General features: G+C 36.5%; 1 long non-coding RNA gene across 13 annotated transcripts in view; it reads right to left on the bottom strand.

Annotated features, from left to right (window-relative positions):
• LOC106505376 (uncharacterized) overlaps positions 1-18,778 on the bottom strand; it is a 675,862-nt gene that overhangs the window by 591,993 nt on the left and 65,091 nt on the right. For 3 of the 13 annotated variants that reach the window (XR_014824140.1, XR_014824144.1, XR_014824146.1), the window contains exon 2: positions 10,691-10,900. The exons of 9 other annotated variants lie outside the window; for them this stretch is intronic. This is a non-coding gene — a long non-coding RNA (uncharacterized LOC106505376). The remainder of the gene's footprint in view (positions 1-10,690; positions 10,901-18,778) is intronic. One more of the 13 variants, XR_014824136.1, reaches the window with a different exon arrangement.

The raw sequence follows: 18,778 nt of genomic DNA, 5'->3' as shown, positions 1-18,778 counted from the left end.
AAATGGATTTAATTATTGTAATAAAAAGAACTCCACTGAGCTTTTATTTTATTTTATTTTATTTATTTTGCTTTTTAGGGCAAACTCCTGCAGCATATGGAGGTTCCCATGCTAGGGGTCGAATCAGAGCTACAGCAGTCGGCCTACACCACAGCCACAGCAAAGCAGGATCCAAGACATGTCTGCGACCTACATCACAACTCACAGCAATGCCAGATCCTTAACCCACTGAGTGAGGCCAGGGATCAAACCCACATCCTCATGGATCCTAGTCAGATTCATTTCCACTGAGCCATGATGGGAACACCCTCCACTGAGTTTTTAGAATTAAAAAAAAAAAAACAGGTATTTCTGTGTTTTCCCATGTTATTTGCATTGATTTTTTAAAGCAAGTGGGAGTAAAAATCTTAAGTGTTCCTATGCTATGAATCATCCTAGTGATAAAACTGCTTTGTGAACTTTTCATGTTTGAAACAAGCATTTAGTAGGTGGCTACATTGTGCTGCACACTGTGTTCAGCGTTGGGGATACAGAGATAAACAAAAAATGGCCCTGTCCTCCAAAGTTCATTCTGCAGGAGAGAGACAATGCACTGTAATGAGTATAAGTCAGTTCAAAACTAATAGTATCAAACTATGCAAATACCTATGCATATGATGAGCATATATGTACACACTCACTCACACATATACACCCATATAGATACACCACCCCAAACTTTACCAAAATACATATCCCTGCCACTTCATACCCTTTCCTCACCAAGCATTCAAAAGACTATCCCACTGCCACACAGCAACACAAATATGTACATATATGGTAGCCGTTTAATAAAATTTTATTTGAAACCCTATACTATTTTTATCATATATAATATATTTCATGGATATATTTGAAATACACATTGTTGTTCTCTATTTTAAACTATTTCGAGCTTTGTAACTTCAGGCAGTTTTTCGTTCTCTCTGAGTTTCAATGACTTAACTGCAACGTGGGGCAATAACACTTGCTTCATGGGCTCATTGTCAGGATTTATAGGTTAATGTACACAGTGGTCAACAGCCACCATTAGAAAGAGCTGAATAAATGGTAGCTAGTGCCATCAGTAGCAGCAGTGTTGTCACTGCTAATCAAACTTGGCTACAATTTTATCACCAAAAATAAGCACAAGTCAGCTAGTTGGTTTGCTGGAATTTGGAATTCAGCTCTGTCGCTTACACACAATATTTTATTCTCTACATCAAAAAATAAGTAAACGTTTCCTATGTAATCAGCTCTGAGCATGTTAATTAAAATATAGTAGGAGTTCCCGTCGTGGCGCAGTGGTTAACTAATCCAACTAGGAACCATGAGGTTGCGGGTTCGGTCCCTGCCCTTGCTCAGTGGGTTAACAATCCAGCATTGCCGTGAGCTGTGGTGGAGGTCGCAGATGCGGCTCGGATCCCGTGTTGCTGTGGCTCTGGTGTAGGCTGGCAGCTACAGCTCCAATTGGACCCCTAGCCTGGGACCCTCCATATGCCAAGGGAGCTGCCCAAGAAAAGGCAAAAAGACCAAAAAAAAAAAAAAAAGTTTAAAAAATATATATATAGTAGAAACTCTTTACTACACATTTATATCAAAACACATGTTATTGCTTCTAGATTTGGTAAAAGGCCCTGGAACTACAAAGTTACATAAAGAGAAAGCTGCATCAAGGAGTAATATCTTGAAAGGAAAAGACATTGGTCTACAACCAATGACAATGCAAGGTGGGGTGTACTATGAAAGAAATATGTACAAGTTATTATGACAGGGGAAAAAGTGACAATGTTTGAAGACAAATGGTTAGGAAAGCTCTGTAGGGATTTATATTCAAACCTTTCTAGTAAATCATATGTTATATTGATCTATTGTGTTCTCGATATTATACTTGGGAGATATATACATAGATATTGCCACACATACGCACACACTTTTCTAAATACTATCTACCTTCCATCTCAAGTCAAGTAGGGCATTTTTCTTCTGTCTTATGCTATACATTGTGCAAGACACTGGAAGGCATATTAAGAAATAAATATATTTATTAATGAAGCTAGCTAGCATATGTGCTTATTGATACATATAGCAACAAAAAAACTTTCTCAGAGAAGCCATGGTGACCAATCTAATAGTACCTTTATACTACTCTCTAATTAATGAACACTATGTTCTTCATAGAACTTAAAGACACTAACTGAAATTAATTCTTAACTTTTTCTTTCTTTTTTTTTTTTTTTTTTTTTGTCTGTCTTCTAAACTAAAATGTAAACTTCAGGAAGGCAGGAAATTTTCTCATGCTTCCCTGCTGTGTCCTCAATGCTGAGGATCCTGCCTGACCCTTAACTGGTGCCCATGAAATTTGTAGTAAGTGGATAAATAATGAATGCACACAGAAATACATGCAAGTATTACTGTCACAATTTCACAAGCACTAGCTCCATACTTGCCAGCCATTAAGATTTTGAATTTATTGGGTCTCCAGAAAACTTGTGAAATTGGCTGCCAAGCATAAATGACTCAAAAATGCAGAACAAAATGAGTTCAATGAATTCTACTGACAAACATAAATGAAGCTTGTCGTCTGTTTATCATGACTCTCACATGCATCTTTTCTATTTATAAAAATAGTTGTGTCATTAAAACACAGCAAATATGATCATGGTTTATGAAACTTGCATGTGGATATAAGAATATTTCTTAAACTCTACCTCACAGCTAAATATCTGAATTTATGTTTTGTTTAGTGGGGGAAAAACCCAGCTGAACTGAAATTATAATCACATATTTACTCATATCTTAATTATACTGCCATGATATCAAAGCCTATAACATGAGTAGAATTTTTATCACGTCTCTGATTTAGCAACATTTTTCTCTCACCCAGCCCCCAGGAAAATATTCATGAGGTAAAACTGGCAATACAAAAATAATTATTTGAAAAACATTATATGAGGTGAGTTGTTGCTTCTCTACTGGATGCCAGTTTAAATTGAGCTAATTTGTTTTACCAGTAGCTTAAGAAAACCCCAGCACAGCAGCACAACAATTATATCCAGGTGCAAGGACTTAATTCAACAAATTCTAGGTGGATCCTTCCAGTCTGCACGGTGGGCCCCATTCTCAGCTGTGGCTAAGAACAGATGCCTTGAAAAGCCTCTGTAAACACGATCCAGTCAGTCCTTGAATAGAGATGTTGAAATGTTTCCAAAAAAAAAAAAAAATGAATGCGATATTTCTATGACCATAATTCCAATATACACATCACTGAAGAAAATGACTTGGTAGGAATTATTTTAAATATATGAACAAAATAATGTAATTTATTCCTTTGAGTTTTTTTAGTATACATATGTACATTGAAAAATTATGTGTTCATTAAATTTTAAGAGAATCTGTAATGCTATATATCATATACATGCATACAAGCTAAATGTGTATGTGTGTGTGTGTATATATATAACATATAAAATAAACAGTAAACTCCTATATACACATAGCAAATGATTTCTGAAAGTATTTTAGTGATGTTCCAGACAAAGAAAGATTAGAATGTCAGATGAGGAAAATGAATCTCTGAATGATAAATACGCTCACCCAAGTTCATGAAGCAGCTTAGCTAGAAAGACAAGACTACGGTACAAGAGCCCACAACCTCCCTTTTTAAAATCATGTGTTTAATTAAATAAATTTCAGGTTCTTGACTTATTTTTTAAATAATTTTCTTTAAATGACATTGAGCAAAATAAAAGTATGTCATGATTTCAGGGCTAGAAACATGTAACCATATAATGAGTATTTAATTTTTTCAGCCTATTTTAAATAATAATTTTCTCAATAATTGTTGTTTTTTTCACTCACTACTGATTAAGTTAGAACTGGGAAAATTTTCTAGCAATATTGTAACAGACTTTTATTGTCATTGCTAAAATACAACTGTGCAGGCATATACAGGATTTGGACATAATTTAAAATTACTGATAATTACTAGTATATCAAGACTAGCAGCTAAGTATTCTGTATATACTTCTCCATAAACTTCAGTTTGCCAGTGTTGCTGAGTCTAAATATATTAATAGATGACTATCAAGATTATTTTAGATTGGGAATTATATCATAAAACAATTATTTTGGAACTTCGTTCTTTTGCATTTTACCATAACTGGAAGTTTTCAGTCAAAGTTAGTTTTTAAAAACAAATTTTTCTTTAAAATTTCTAGTAATTTCTACATTTTTATTTAAAACATTTTTACATTTTATTATTTTTTGTTTTTAAACTAAGCCAGACAGATTATTATTCTTAATCATTTTATGAAGAATAATCTGTAAACATTAGCAATACTAATTAGAGGTATGTCAGACAATTCAAATTAAACCACTGGGTAGTGCTTATTCAGATGTAATGTGAATAGTCTGGACATTTTGAAAAACATCCAAATGGGACGCAAATAAAAAACTGTCAAAATTCTAAACCAAGTTCAGCCAGGCGTACAAGACAAGTTCCCATGAAATGAAAGGAAAAATTAAAAGCAGTAAGAGGTCCTGACAAATCTTAAAGCTGGACAACAACTTTTCTCATCTTTTGCTAGTGGATCCTAAAGAAAACATCAGTAAACTTTAATAGATAGACTAAAATCTCAGAGGTACAGATTTCAGGTAATAATAATCTAGCAATTCCAATCCTCATTATGTCAATTTCCTTGTATGTAAAAAAAGAAAAAAAAGTAATTTGGATGTGATATTCAACTCATAACAGTGATATCATAATTTCATTGTGATACCTATATCCAAATATAAACCTTAAAGAATCAAGCCCTAATTGCTTCATTGTGTAACATTTGTCATATAGAGAGCCAACTTCCTACTTGAGGGGGAGTAGGTATTTTACGCTAAAAATAATTTAAAACAGCATAGCAACAAAAAAATGTCTAAAAAGAAAGATATATTACAAGCACATTTTTTTCTTTTGACAAATATTTCTCAAACACTCATACATACTAATGGACATGAAAACACAAAAAGCTAATTCTGATCCTGCAGGAACTCAAATTCTCATTAGGAACAAGACACTATAATAAATAAGATCATTACACTTTATTAAATATTTAACTAAAAACCATATCATTCTAAATGTTATTTTTAAAAGTTTATTTGAAAATATGTATATTTAAGCTAGCTATCCAGGCAAGGTACTGGTATCATTGTCCTACTCAGGTGAACAAAAAGTATTATTCTATTCCATATCCAAGTATTTGATAAGGACTGAGAATCAAAAGTTTAAAAGAAAAATGACTTCTAAACTGAACTCCAACTAATGAAAATTATCTAAAAATCGTAATAAGACGATTTTACACAACAATTTAACCAGAGCTAAGACAGAGAATTCCCAGTTTCCTGTGATTTTTTTTTTTTTTTTTTTTTTTTGGTCTTTTTGCCATTTCTTGGGCTGCTCCCGTGGCATATGGAGGTTCCCAGGCTAGAGTCAAATGGGAGCTGTAGCCACTGGCCTATGCCAGAGCCACAGCAACACCAGATCAGAGCCACATCTGCAACCTACACCACAGCTCAAGGCAACGCCGGATCCTTAACCCACTGAGCAAGGCCAGGGATCAAACCCGCAACATCATGGTTCCTAGTCGGATTCGTTAACCACTGAGCCACAACAGGAACTCCATCCTGTGATTCTTATCCATTGCACAGTAACACCTATGAGTGACCTTGGACATGATCTAATGCAGAGCTCCCATTTCTCAGGTCAAAAAACCAAGTCCCAGAGACAATGAGTGACTTGCCAGCTAATTAGTGACACACTTAGATCCCAGGTCTCCTATATTTCAATCTAGAGAACCCCAATACTGTACTATGCTAATCCTTAGCTAAAATTTATTGTTTTTCCGCATGTTAAAAGTAGATACTGGAGCTCCCATTAGAGTATAGCAGAAATGAATCCAATTAGTATCCTTGAGGATGTGAGTTCAATCCCTGGCCTCGCTCAGTGGGTCAGGGATCCGGCATTGCCCTGAGCTGTGGAATAGGTCTCAGGTGCAGCTCAGATCTGGCATTGCTATGGCTGTGGCATAGGCCGGCATCTGTAGCTCCAATTTGACCCCTAGCCTGGGACCTCTAGCCTATGTTGCGAGTGTGGGCCTAAAAAGAAAAAAAAAAGTGGATGCTGATATTTTTGGTAGTCTACAGAAAGAGGAGTTTTAAGCTGTTCAACTTTACAAAATCAAATTGTATCCTAATGAAATTGCGTGACCATTTATCATCACCCGCTATATCGGGTTATGGTGGGAAGTTTATAGGAAAATTACTCCTTATTTTGAAAGTAAAAATAAATCCAAGACATAAATGAAGTTGGAGCATTAAAGAGTATTGATATTCTAAAGTGCTATGTGACCCAGAATTTCTTCAGCACAAATAGGTAGCAAGAAGACTCTGGGAAAAAAAAAAAAAAAAATCTCTTGAGAAAGAAGAAAATATTGTTTTCTGCTACAGAAAATTACTTTAACTTCTTGAAATCACTGAAAATTATGCTGCCCATTTTAAGACAAACATGCCACAAATACCTAAAAGTCATACCTAAAAGTAAACATAATATATGCACTATACTTCATGCTGTGAAACAGCAAAAAATAAGTGTCTTGTAACATATGAAACCAGTGAATATACTGATAAAGTCATGAAATATCATTTCTCTGTGGAGTTGTTAATATGATTTTTAGGATAGCTTAACAATACACTTTAATTTTAGCTTCAGAGAACATTGTTTCTAATTTCAATTTTTTTCTGCTTATACTTCACAATAGGTAATTACAAGTGTAATCACTATTGGTCATTGGCCATTAATTTGTTTCAGCGTATGTACCTCGGTGGGCAGTAATTACTGCACAGCCTTCAATAAGATATCATTAACAAAATGAGAAGACCAGAGAAAATATGTTAATTACTGTAAGTGCTCCATTGGTTCCTCCCTGGAATAAACAAGTCTAACAATTAAGATCACACTTATTTTTTGCCAGACTATATTATGCAGTGAAAAAAAGAAGAAGAAAAAAGCAATGCTACATAATTTGAAGAGAAGACATTGGGTGGATTAATACTATTTTTCCTTTAAACTCAAATCAGCAAATCTAAGGACCCAAGGACAGAAAGCAGTTTTTTCACCAAGCAATAATTTCATAAAAGCTCATTGTTAATAATGAAGGAAAAAATTAATTGACTACTATACCCTATTACAATTATGATGAAAAATATCTCGAAATTATGGAAATGTTTTAGTATTTTTAAACTATTGCAGGGTAAGTTAAATTGATTTCCTATTAGTCCACGTATAAATAGACTGGGGAATGTTTTAACTGCTCCAATTAAGAACTTGCAATATGCAAACTCACTCAGAACATAATTGGTTTTGGTGGCCAGTGTAGAGTTTCAAGTGTTTCTTAGCATGGTACTTACAGTGTTTCGCTAACATGAAAGCATAATCAAAATATCTGTCAATTCAATTCTCTCTGGCTTTTAATCCTCATTCCTCCAGTGCATTGCTCAGAACTTTCTAAGCATGTTAGTTTTTCCTAAGCATTGTTTTTTGCATCTCCAGATACACACACACACACACACACACACACACACACACACACATTTCCCATCACTGTTCATTTAAGCCTTGTCTGCAAACTGGGTTTGCCGTGCATCTCAGATCCAAACCCTGCAGCTGTTCCTGCCTTTCTTTTATTGTCCTGAGCAAGTCACATCTCATTTCACCCTCATTCTTCTGCAGTTTCAGGCCTTTCCAAGCTCCCTTCCAACTGCTCCAGCTGTACCTTTTACAACCCAGCTGTTGGGAGCCTTTTACAGAGACCCTCCTTCTTCCTGACCTCTGGCAACTCCGACCCTAAGTTGCAGACTCTCTGGTCCTTTTTGATGTTCTCTCAGTCCAATTCAAGTCCTTCAAATCCCCCTTGACCTAAGCTGTTTCAAGTCTATTTGGACTTGATTGTGATCACTTCTAAAATTACAGGATTGACTATAAGCAATTAAAACTTATCACACATCATAACTATTAATATTTATGCAGTATATACACTTTTCCTAAGTTTAGGATGTATACACTTTAATAAGGGTTGCAAATAGTATTGCCTGAAATAGTAACATCAACGATAATTCAAGCCAAAAGATGACACCACTGCAGTTCATCACAAACTGCGTTCCAGTGTTTTTTACAGTCCTTATTCAGGAATTGAACAGCTAGACGTGTTCTTCCTTGAATGGTCAGAAGAGTCTTTAGCGATGGTAATAACTCAGAAGCCCTCAAACCCAACAAATTAGCAATTCTTCAAAATATAACTAGTTAATATAAATATAAAACAATCTCTGGGAGTTCCCGTCGTGTGCAGTGGTTAACAAATCCGACTAGGAACCATGAGGTTGCAGGTTCGATCCCTGCCCTTGCTCAGTGGGTTAACGATCCGGCGTTGCTGTGAGCTGTGGTGTAGGTTGTAGATGCGGCTCAGATCCCGTGTTGCTGTGGCTCTGGCGTAGGCCGGCAGCTACAGCTCCAGTTAGACCCCTAGCCTGGGAACCTCCATATGCCGAGGGAGCGGCCCAAGAAATGGCAAAAAGACAAAAAAAAAAAAACTCTGTCTCTGATCTTCTCCTTCAGGAAACCTGTTTTGGCATTCCAGATTCAATGTTTCTTATTTTCAAAGAGAACCCAGGTCCTCCCTCTAGGAGAGCACTTATTTTGAATTGTGGTTCTCTGTTTGTCTCCTCCAGTGGACTATGAAGATGTAAGCAAAGTGGACTGTGTGTGTGTCTCACAGACAATGTGTGCTTCATGAATCAAGTCAATAACCTCAATCTAATAAAAAAGTTTTTGAGGTTAACAAGTAATTAAGAGACAAGTTTAGATATTGAGGATTAGGGTTTAGATATTTTGGGAATTCCTTTTTTGTGTGATTTATTTGTTCGTTGTTGCTATTTATAGAGTCAGCACTTCATATCCCAAGTTTCCACCTCTTAGATTCAACCAAGGATAGAAAATATTCAGAAAAAAATTCCAGAAGTTTCCAAAAAACAAAACTTGAGTTTGCCATATGCCAACAGCTATTTACATAACATTCATATTGCATTAGGTATTATAAGTAACCTAGAGATTATTTAAAGTATATGAGAGGGTATGCATAGATTACATACAAATACCACACAGTTCTGTATAAGCAACTTAAGAACCTATGAATGTTGGTATCTGTTGGAGGTGGCGGGGCTTCCCAGAACCAATCCTCCATGGAGATACCAAGGGATGGCTGTAATTACTGTCTCAACTCCAACTACCTATGTCTACTAGTTTTGAAAACTACTCTATTATTCCTTTTTTTTTTTTTTTTTTTTATTTTCCCACTGTACAGCAAGGGGGTCAGGTATCCTTTACATGTATACATTACAATTACAGTTTTTCCCCCACCCCTTATATTCCTTGTATTCTGAGTATGTAGAAACTAGAGTATATATTGGAAACATTTTTTATTTCTACACATGTATCAATTTATCTGTTCAAAGAAATGGTTATGTATCATAAATGTACATATACATATAACTCATGTATCTAATAACAAAGACCATACTTTAATTTTGTGGAAATGGCATTTCTGTAGACTCTATATCCCAGGAAGACACAGGGTCTTACTTTCACTAAAAATTTATATACCTTACAATTGGAAAACAAATAAGAATCTAATTCATGGATTTCATAATTAATTATTTTCATTCAACATACACATAAAAATAGTAGCAAATCTAAATCTTAGAAATTCATAACTTTAAAATAAAAGTTAAATTCAATATAATTTTAAATAATGAGAGAAAAAAATAGCAGTTATCACTGAAAGAAAATCAATCCATGTGGTTCCAGGGTACATCCAAACATATTTTTTAATGAGCATATAATGATCACTTAAATGCTACTTAGAAATTTCTAACGCTACTTGGAAAATAATCATCAAAGTAAAGAGAAAAATTTAGAAAACTCAAGAGGCTTCAAATTTTACACCTCCTTAAAAGTATTCTTAATGTTTAAAGTTAAAATTTAAGGTTTTAGGGAGTTTCCTTCATGCCTCAGTGGAAACAAACCTGACCAGTATCCATGAGGATGTGGGTTCCATCCCTGACCCCACTCAGTAGGTGAAGAAGAATCCAGTGCTGCCATGAGCTGCAGTGTAGGTCACAGACTCAACTCGGATCTGGCATGGCTGTGGCTGTGGCTGTGGCATAGGCTAGCAAATGCAGCTCTGAATCAACCCCTGGCCTGGGAACTTCCATGTGTCGCAGGTGCAGCCCTAAAAAGATAAAAAATTAAAAAAAAAAAATTAAGGTCATCTGTTGCTACTACTGGCCATGGAAATTCATAACTTAACTGCAATAGTAAATATATATACTATTTATTTTTTCAAGAAATGCATGAAGCCAAAGCTGAGGCATGATTCTGAGGTCCTCTCTAGACATTCCTCTGATTAGTGTTTCCTTTACCTAATTTTGTGACTTGTGGCCAACTGTGCTCAGAATTCATTTAGAACTCATAATTGCAATAAGAATACACCTGAGTACATTATTTTTTCATTCAAATTTGTTATAGCATAGATGCCTTATCCTTTATAATTTTAAAAAACACACTTACTCTCTCTACTCCCTTCTATAGCCACAGTAAAAACGAAAGCATCAGAAGTTCTCACTGTGGTGCAGTGGGACTGGCAGCATATCTGCAGTGCCAGGACACAGGTTCAATCCCTACCCAGGCACAGTGGGTTAAGGATCCAGCGTTGCCACAGCTGCAGCGTAGGTCACAACTCCGGCTCAGATCTGATTCCTGGCTCAGGAACTCCATATGCTGCAGGGTGGCCAAAAAAGAAAAGACAAAAAAACAAAAACAAAAGCATCAGTTACTGAGAGAGACAGGAAAATTAAACTCACTTTCAGTGTTAAATATATAGAATAGAGTACTCTTTCCCAACAAAAACAACCCGAATTACTTTTCTTGAATTTTACATAGCACACGCCAGTCACTTAGTAGATGCTCAATAAGTATGTGATGATTGATTTTTTAAATTCACATCAAAACAAAAACAACACTGTAAGTGCAATTTTTCAGCTTCCACCTACAGGCCCTATTACTCAAGAGGAAAAATGTTATCAACTGGTACACGTATTGATGACAGGAATATAAATTTCTGGAGGAAGTCTGGCAACATGTCAAAAGTATTTTTTGAATTACATACCCTTTGACCCAGCAATTCTACTTATGGGAATTTTTAAGAAGCAACCAGGCTAGTAAGCAAGGGTACAAGAATGCTATAAGAGTGTTGCATACATCCGTGAAAACTGGTAAGAGCCAAAATGTTTAGCAAGACATTAACAAGTGAAATAAACTGTAGTATAATTAAATAATGATGATATAAATTAAAAAATTGAGATACATTGAGCAAATAAGCAATGTTGTATGTATAGAATGTATAGTTAACAGAATGTATAGTAGTGCTGGAGCCTGTTACATATGTATTTGCTATGGCACAGACAACATGCACATCAAACCTGCTTCCCCTCCAGCCTGGGCACCTCGCTAGACTACATTTCCTAGTGGAAGCATAAATGTGGTTTACCATTTTGTGGTCTGAAACATATAAACACCTCTTTTGTCATCCTCTCTCTCTCTCCCCACTGGTTAGAGGTCGATAGGTAGAAATCCCCAGGAGCAGGCATTCCTGACAACACTGCCCTGAGTGACTGCATGGAGCAGAACACCCCTCACTGCTACCCTGCCACTGGTGATCCCTCTGGAGTAAAAACTAAACTACTGGAGTTCCCCCCTTATGACTCAGCAGTAATGAACCCAACCAGTATTCCTGACAACTCAGGTTCAATCCCTGGCCCCACTCAGTGAGTTAAGGATCCAGCACTGCTGTGAGCTATGGTGTGTAGGTGAGCTGTGGTGTAGGTTGCAGAACCAGCTCGGATCTTTGGTTGCTATGGCTGTGGTGTAGGCCAGCAACTGTAGCTCTAATTTGACCCCTATCCTGGGAACTTTCATGTGCCATAGATGTGGCCCTAAAAGAAAAAATAAAAACCAAACTATTGGGTTAAGCAATATTTTAGGCAAAATCTGTTTCAGCACTTGAGGTATTATATTGGCTAATATTATTCCCACATGAGTAAAAATACTACATGTAGTATTAATGGTAGGAGTTGTTGATTTTTTTTGTATTTTACATTTTTCTTGCTTAAATATCTGTTATAATAAAAACTTCACAAATGGGATTTTTGACCCCTAAAGATATGATTTCCAAATATAGAAAAATGGATGCCTGCCTTTCATTACCACAATACTCTTATAAAATATAAAGGAAGTATAGAATATCATCAGTGCTTCCTAAATTATGTCACATTCTGGTGTGATCATATTGCTTAGAAAATAACCTAAACATACTACAGAATTAGTTGCTTTATAGGGGCATTTTTGTCTTGGTTAATGTCCTTTTGAAAAAGCCATAAATTATCCTCTTAACGGTTGCTAATATGAAGCAAAAGATCTACTACGAGTTCATTTCCACTCCTCAAATCCTGAACAAATTAAACAGCACCCTGTACCATCTCTCCAACATCTCCACACTTGGATGGATCATCTTGACTAAACATGTCAGATCTGACAAATTCTTTAGCTCTTAGTCTTTAACTCAGTTTTTAAGCTCTCTGACACAACAAGTCAAAACTCTGTTAATGTGATTTACAGTTAAATTAAACATAAAAACATCATTAAAATAGGAATAAAAGGTTAAGGCCTTGAGCTACAAGTGCAGAGGAGAGAAGACCATGCTGTGTTCCAGAGTCAGTGAGCCTTCCTCAACCAGCACTGCCTAGGCTGGGTGCCCCAGAGGGCCTTCTGTCAGGGGCATTTCTTCCAGAGCCAAACAATATCCAAAGCACTTACAGTCTCTCCATAAAAGTATGCTTAAAAAAAAAAATCTTTAAATTTCCAAAATAAAAGCATTATTGTCTGACTCTTACTTGGCTTTTGGATAATGATTTTATACTTACTCATCATCTAATACCCACTTTACAAGTTAGGAGACTGAGGCTTAATTTAGGACAGTGCCACAAGCTTATAGGGAACCAAGGTGCAACCCTTCCACCTCCACCACCATAATCTATCTCAGGCAGGCTTTTTCACTGTCTTCCCTCCCTTTTTTTCCATGAAGATCCCTCCCCCAAAAATAAAGCACAAAAGTCTGAGCCCTGGCCTACCTTGATGCCTCCTGGGAACTTCTGGCTTGCTACCTCCTCCCATTCTGCTTCCCCTTCCCAGGCCAGTTCAGTCTGCAGATTGGATTTAAGTTATCTCTTTCTCTTTGAAGATATCGCTACATTTACCAGCTAAATTCTCATCCCTCAAAGTCTTTCATCCCAAAGGATTGTCCACTAGCCATAGTATTACTTTTGACCAGACTGGGAACACTCAGAGACTAAACATAGGATGAATCCAGCTTTGTTTCCCTAGAGCCTCATAGGGCTTGGCTCATTATAATTTCTCAAAAATAAATACATGAGCAAATGATGGACACTGTTTTTAAAGAGATAGTAAATGAAACAAATGACTCACTTCAGTATGTATCAACATTTCTGGTTCTGTTAGAATGCTCAATAATTTCCTACCAACTAAAAATATCTTTCTAGATCTGGTTTTGCCTAGCTAGAAATTATAGACTTTTAATTGAAGTATTGCAAATCTGGGACCCAAAACATTTTCCTTTATAAAATTACCTAAGTTGGTTTTTCCTAATGGTAAATGTGCAAGTTACTGAAGACACTTCAATCATTCATTCTTTCCAAAATTATTTACTAAACAGCCACTAAATTCCAGGAATGTAGAATTTAAAGATGCATTCAATCTAGTTTCTGTAGTCAAAAAAGTGAGAGACTGGTCAAGAAGAAAGACAGAAAAATGCAACTATAATGCAATGGGAAAATTCAGTAAATACAAAGGGTACACATAGATGTGCTGGGTCACTGTGAGAGCATCAAAGAAGGCTTCCTAGAGGAGGCACGCCTGGATCTGAACCTTAATATAAGGCTTGCGTTGGATAGACAAAAAAGGAACAGAAGTTCCAACTGCAAAGAGATGATGTGCAAAGCCACAGAGATGAGGAGAAAATGGTTGGAGAATGAGAGGACCATTCACTGCTAAAGAAACAAAAATATGAGAGCAAGAAGACATAAAAAAAAAGTAAGAAGGAAAAGAGGAAGTAGGCAAGGGATCACTGTATACCATGTTAAAGTTTAATCTTTTTTTTTTTCTTTTTTTTTTGGTCTTTTTTTTTTTTTTTTTTTTTTTTTAGCCTGTGCCCACAGCATATAGAAGTTCCAAGGCGAGGGACTAAATCCAAGCCACATCAGTGACATTGCTGGATCCTTAACCTGCTAGGCCACCAGGTAACACTTAGAGTTTAGTCTTTGACTTCAAAGAATCATTTTGGGAGTTCCTGTTGCTCCAGTTGAAGCAAATCTGACTAGTATCCATGAGGATGCAGGTTCGATCCCTGGCCTTGCTCAATGGGTTAAGGATCTAACGTTGCTGTGGCTGTGGTGTAGGCCAGAAGCTGTAGCTCTGATTCTACCTCTAGCCTGGGAACTTCCACATGCCACGGGAGAAGTCCTAAAAAGCAAATAAAAATCTATTTTTGAGATATATATTTACCATTGAAAATTTATATACTCCCTAGTTTACCAGGATTTGATTATTTTATACCAGTATTAAAATTTTTTTTTTTTTTTGGTCTTTTTGTCTTTTTGCTATTTCTTTGGGCCGCTCCCATGGCATATGGAGGTTCCCAGGCCAGGGGTCCAATCGGAGCTGTAGCCACCGGCCTACGCCAGAGCCACAGCAACGCGGGATCCGAGCTGCATCTGCGACCTACACCACAGCTCACGGCAACGCCGGATCGTTAACCCACTGAGCAAGGGCAGGGACCAAACCCACAACCTCATGGTTCCCAGTCGGATTCGTTAACCACTGCGCCACGACGGGAACTCCTAAAATATTTTTCTTAAATAAACTTGGAAGGGAATATGAATCCCATCACTCATATATTTAAGTTCTTGGTTTTCTTTCTAGGGAGGAATCAGGTACTTAGATCCTTTTTGAAAGTAACTACTGTATCCTAAGGAATTATTTCCTCAATCCTGTTGGTCCTATTGCTATTCTCTGACTCACTAGCTTACTTTCTCTTTCACCCTCACTAATGCTGTGTCTCTTTTTTTTCTTTATCATCCATTTTCCCTTCGATACTCTTTCCACAAAGGGGCTAAGTAACCATCTTTTTCTCTCCTGAAATTGTTTCCTGAGCCAACAATATGGAACGTTGCTCTCTGCTGACCATCTTTATGCATCCAGCCCAGTCTTTTTCAGTTGTCATGTTGGCATTCATAAAACACATCTGGGACCTCAGGCTGCCCTGAATCTTGTAAGAGTAGGACATAAACAAAATTTTGGAATCCTCTGTTGATAATAATCCATTCAATATAGCACCTGGAGTGTTTTTTTATTAGAGAGAGTAAGTGCTGTGCTAACTGATGGTGATGCAGTTTGATGGAGCTGCCCCTGGAATGTAATAAAGAGCAGGGGACACACTCCTCAGAGTGTGTTCCTGAATTAAAAGCCAATGGTTTAAGAGTTCACTGGAGAACCCAGACAAGGAGAGGTACTTACATCACGGCTCTTGGCGACACTGAGCATGTCATTAGTCTATTCTAGTTAGCTATTTGCTTCCAGGTGCAACCAAAGTGTAGTGTAAAAGAAAAAAGAGCAAAACTTTACATTATGTTTGGTTCTGGCTATCTTAAAAACACATTTAAGCCTATGTATTTCTACAACAGTGAAAATGAAGTGTTATTGCTACTGGGTTCAAAGTATAAGACCCATGCAATGGGAAGCTGTGTGCTTTGTAATTCCCATCTCTCCTTAATCTACCCTTTGGAGGTATAGTAGAAAAACGTGTATTTTTTATTTGAAAACCTATGATATTATTGAGGAAGAGGGCTGAAATATTGATTTTTATTACTTTATTTTCAATTACTATTAAAAATAAGGATCTAAATAGGAATTATTATCTCTTTTATATGAAACTAGCAGCTCTATTTCTTATATTTTCAGCATGGAAAAAATTCAACAGTATTTTAATCTAAACAGTCTGGGGAAAATGATGACAATACCAAGTCCTAGGTTCAGATGATTTAACTCAATCATACTTTATTTGCAAACTAGAAGTATTCCAGTAGTCACCTCTTTAATAGCTCCTTTAGTAACTTAAGGCCAAATGTCTACTTAAAAAAAAAAACACTGATTTTGGAGTTCCTGCTGTGGTATAGTGGGTTAAATATTTAGGGTTGTGCAGCTGCAGCTCAGATTTGATCCCTGGCCTGGGATTTTTCCATACGCTGTAAGTGCAGCCAAACATATACAACACATACACAAACACACACACACAGATTTTATTATTTCTTTCACCTTTGTGCAAGATGATATTTTACAAAAATGATTATAAGTAACTGAGTTATTCTGGGGTTTTCTAAAAAATTCAAATGACTTTTTCCACAAAGAATCAACATGTACAGTAAATTGCTCACTACATAAAAAGGAATTCTATATACGTTTCACAAATATATTGACTATTTCCCTATTATAATCAGCATCCTATTTATGAAAATGTCTTAGTATTATGTACTACTTCTGATTTTCTTCACTGAAAAGCATCAAAATAATTGTGAAATAAGCTTTTAAACAACAGCAAAATCATCAACTGCTGGTACAAACTATATTATGATAAAAGGAAATCTAAAGAATGTAATTTTCCAAAAATAAAAGATGAGCAAATGTTTTCTTAAGAACTAAAACCTCAGTTCATAATTTTTTAAAGAGTTAAGTGCTTTAGATACCGCTGTAATCACCTAGACAACCTAGCTCAATTTCTCCTGATGCAGTCTGACATGGCACAACTCCTAAAGGCAAATCCACACCAAATCCTATTTTAATTGATTGAAATAAATTGATATTTTCAGAGACAAAAAAGACACAATATTTGCATTATAGCTTCTATTCTTATTTCCACTTAATGATGATAAATGTTTATAACACAGCAAAATGATACATTTGTCTGTACTATTTGGGAACTTGCGTGATTTGTAGAAAAGTTTTGTTTTTAATTAAAGCGTATTACACAACATCATTAGAATTCTTCTTTATTATGACAAGGAAGCATACAGAAATTTGAACTCTAAAATGTTACTGATTTATTCTGATGCTAAAACATTTTGCTCTCATGTAAACATTTCTTGTGACGTGAATATAACTTTGAGCCCCAGAAAAGTCCATTTTTATAAGTAGCATATGGTTTTGACTCCTGAACCACAAAGAATATACAAAAATCCAGTTTGCCAAACAAGTAATTGTAAACATTTTGATGCACACTGCAGCTAAAGAGAGCAATAATTATTCTTTTTCTTTTTCTTTTTTTTTCTTTGCTTTTTAGGGACATACACATGGCATATGGAGGTTCCCGACCTTGGGGTCAAATCAGAGCTGCAGCTTCTGGCCTACCCCCACAGCCATAGAAACGCAGGATCTGAGCCGTGTCTGCAACCTACACCACAGCTCACTGTAACGCCACATCCATAACCCACTGAGCAAGGCCAGGGAGCGAACCCACATCTTCATGGATCCTGGTCGGGTTTGATAACTGCTGAGCCACGAAGGGAACTCCCTTTTTCTTTTTATATATATATATATTTTTAAGTAGTTTTATTTATTTATTTATTTGTCTTTTTGCTATTTCTTGGGCCGCTCCCACAGCATATGGAGGTTCCCAGGCTAGGGGTCAAATCGGAGCTGTAGCCACCCGCCTACGCCAGAGCCACAGCAACGCGGGATCCGAGCTGCGTCTGCAACCTACACCACAGCTAACGGCAACACCGGATCGTTAACCCACTGAGCAAGGCCAGGGACCGAACCCACAACCTCATGGTTCCTAGTCAGATTCGTTAACCACTGCGCCACGCCGGGAACTCCATATTTTTTTTTTTTTAAGTAACCAGTTCACGGAGTTCCTGTCGTGGCATAGTGGAAACGAATCTGACTAGAAACCATGAGGTTGCAGTTTCAATCCCTGACCTTGCTTAGTGGGTTAAGAATCTGCCGTTGCGGTAGCTGTGGTATAGGTTGCAGATGCAGCTCGGATCTGGCATTTCTGTGGCTCTGGCGTAGGCCGGAGGCTACAACTCTGATTTGACCCCTAGCCTGGGAACCTCCATATGCCACAGCTGCAGCCCTAAAAAGACAAAAAGACAAAAAAATAAAAAAATAAAAAATAAAATAAAGTAACTAGTTCCAATTTTAGTCTCTTTCTTATTTTGCATTTACTTTTTAAGAAGCTGAGTTGAAGTCTCTCTACATGGTTTATAGATATAGACCAAATATTCTGGTCCTACAGCCCCCTAACTCTGAAGGCACAAATGTCAACATCAAGACAAAGAGCAAACAAGTTAATGATATATTTCACACTAATGGTTGTGTTATGAATATATGCTTTCTTAATTCAGTCTTTCATAAACATAAAAATATCCACTTAGACATTTCTCCAAAGAAGACATATGGATGGTCACCAGACACATGAAAAGATGCTCAATATCACTAATTATTAAAGAAATGCAAATCAAAACTGCA

This window comes from Sus scrofa, chromosome 13 (assembly GCF_054392235.1).
Source record: "Sus scrofa isolate SSC_HxYL_T2T_F1_AM1 chromosome 13, Sscrofa_HxYL_maternal_Yorkshire_Landrace_v2.0, whole genome shotgun sequence".
NCBI lineage: Eukaryota > Metazoa > Chordata > Mammalia > Artiodactyla > Suidae > Sus > Sus scrofa.
The sequence above is the reverse complement of the archived record's forward strand: the minus strand, read 5'-3'. Positions and strand labels throughout refer to the sequence as shown.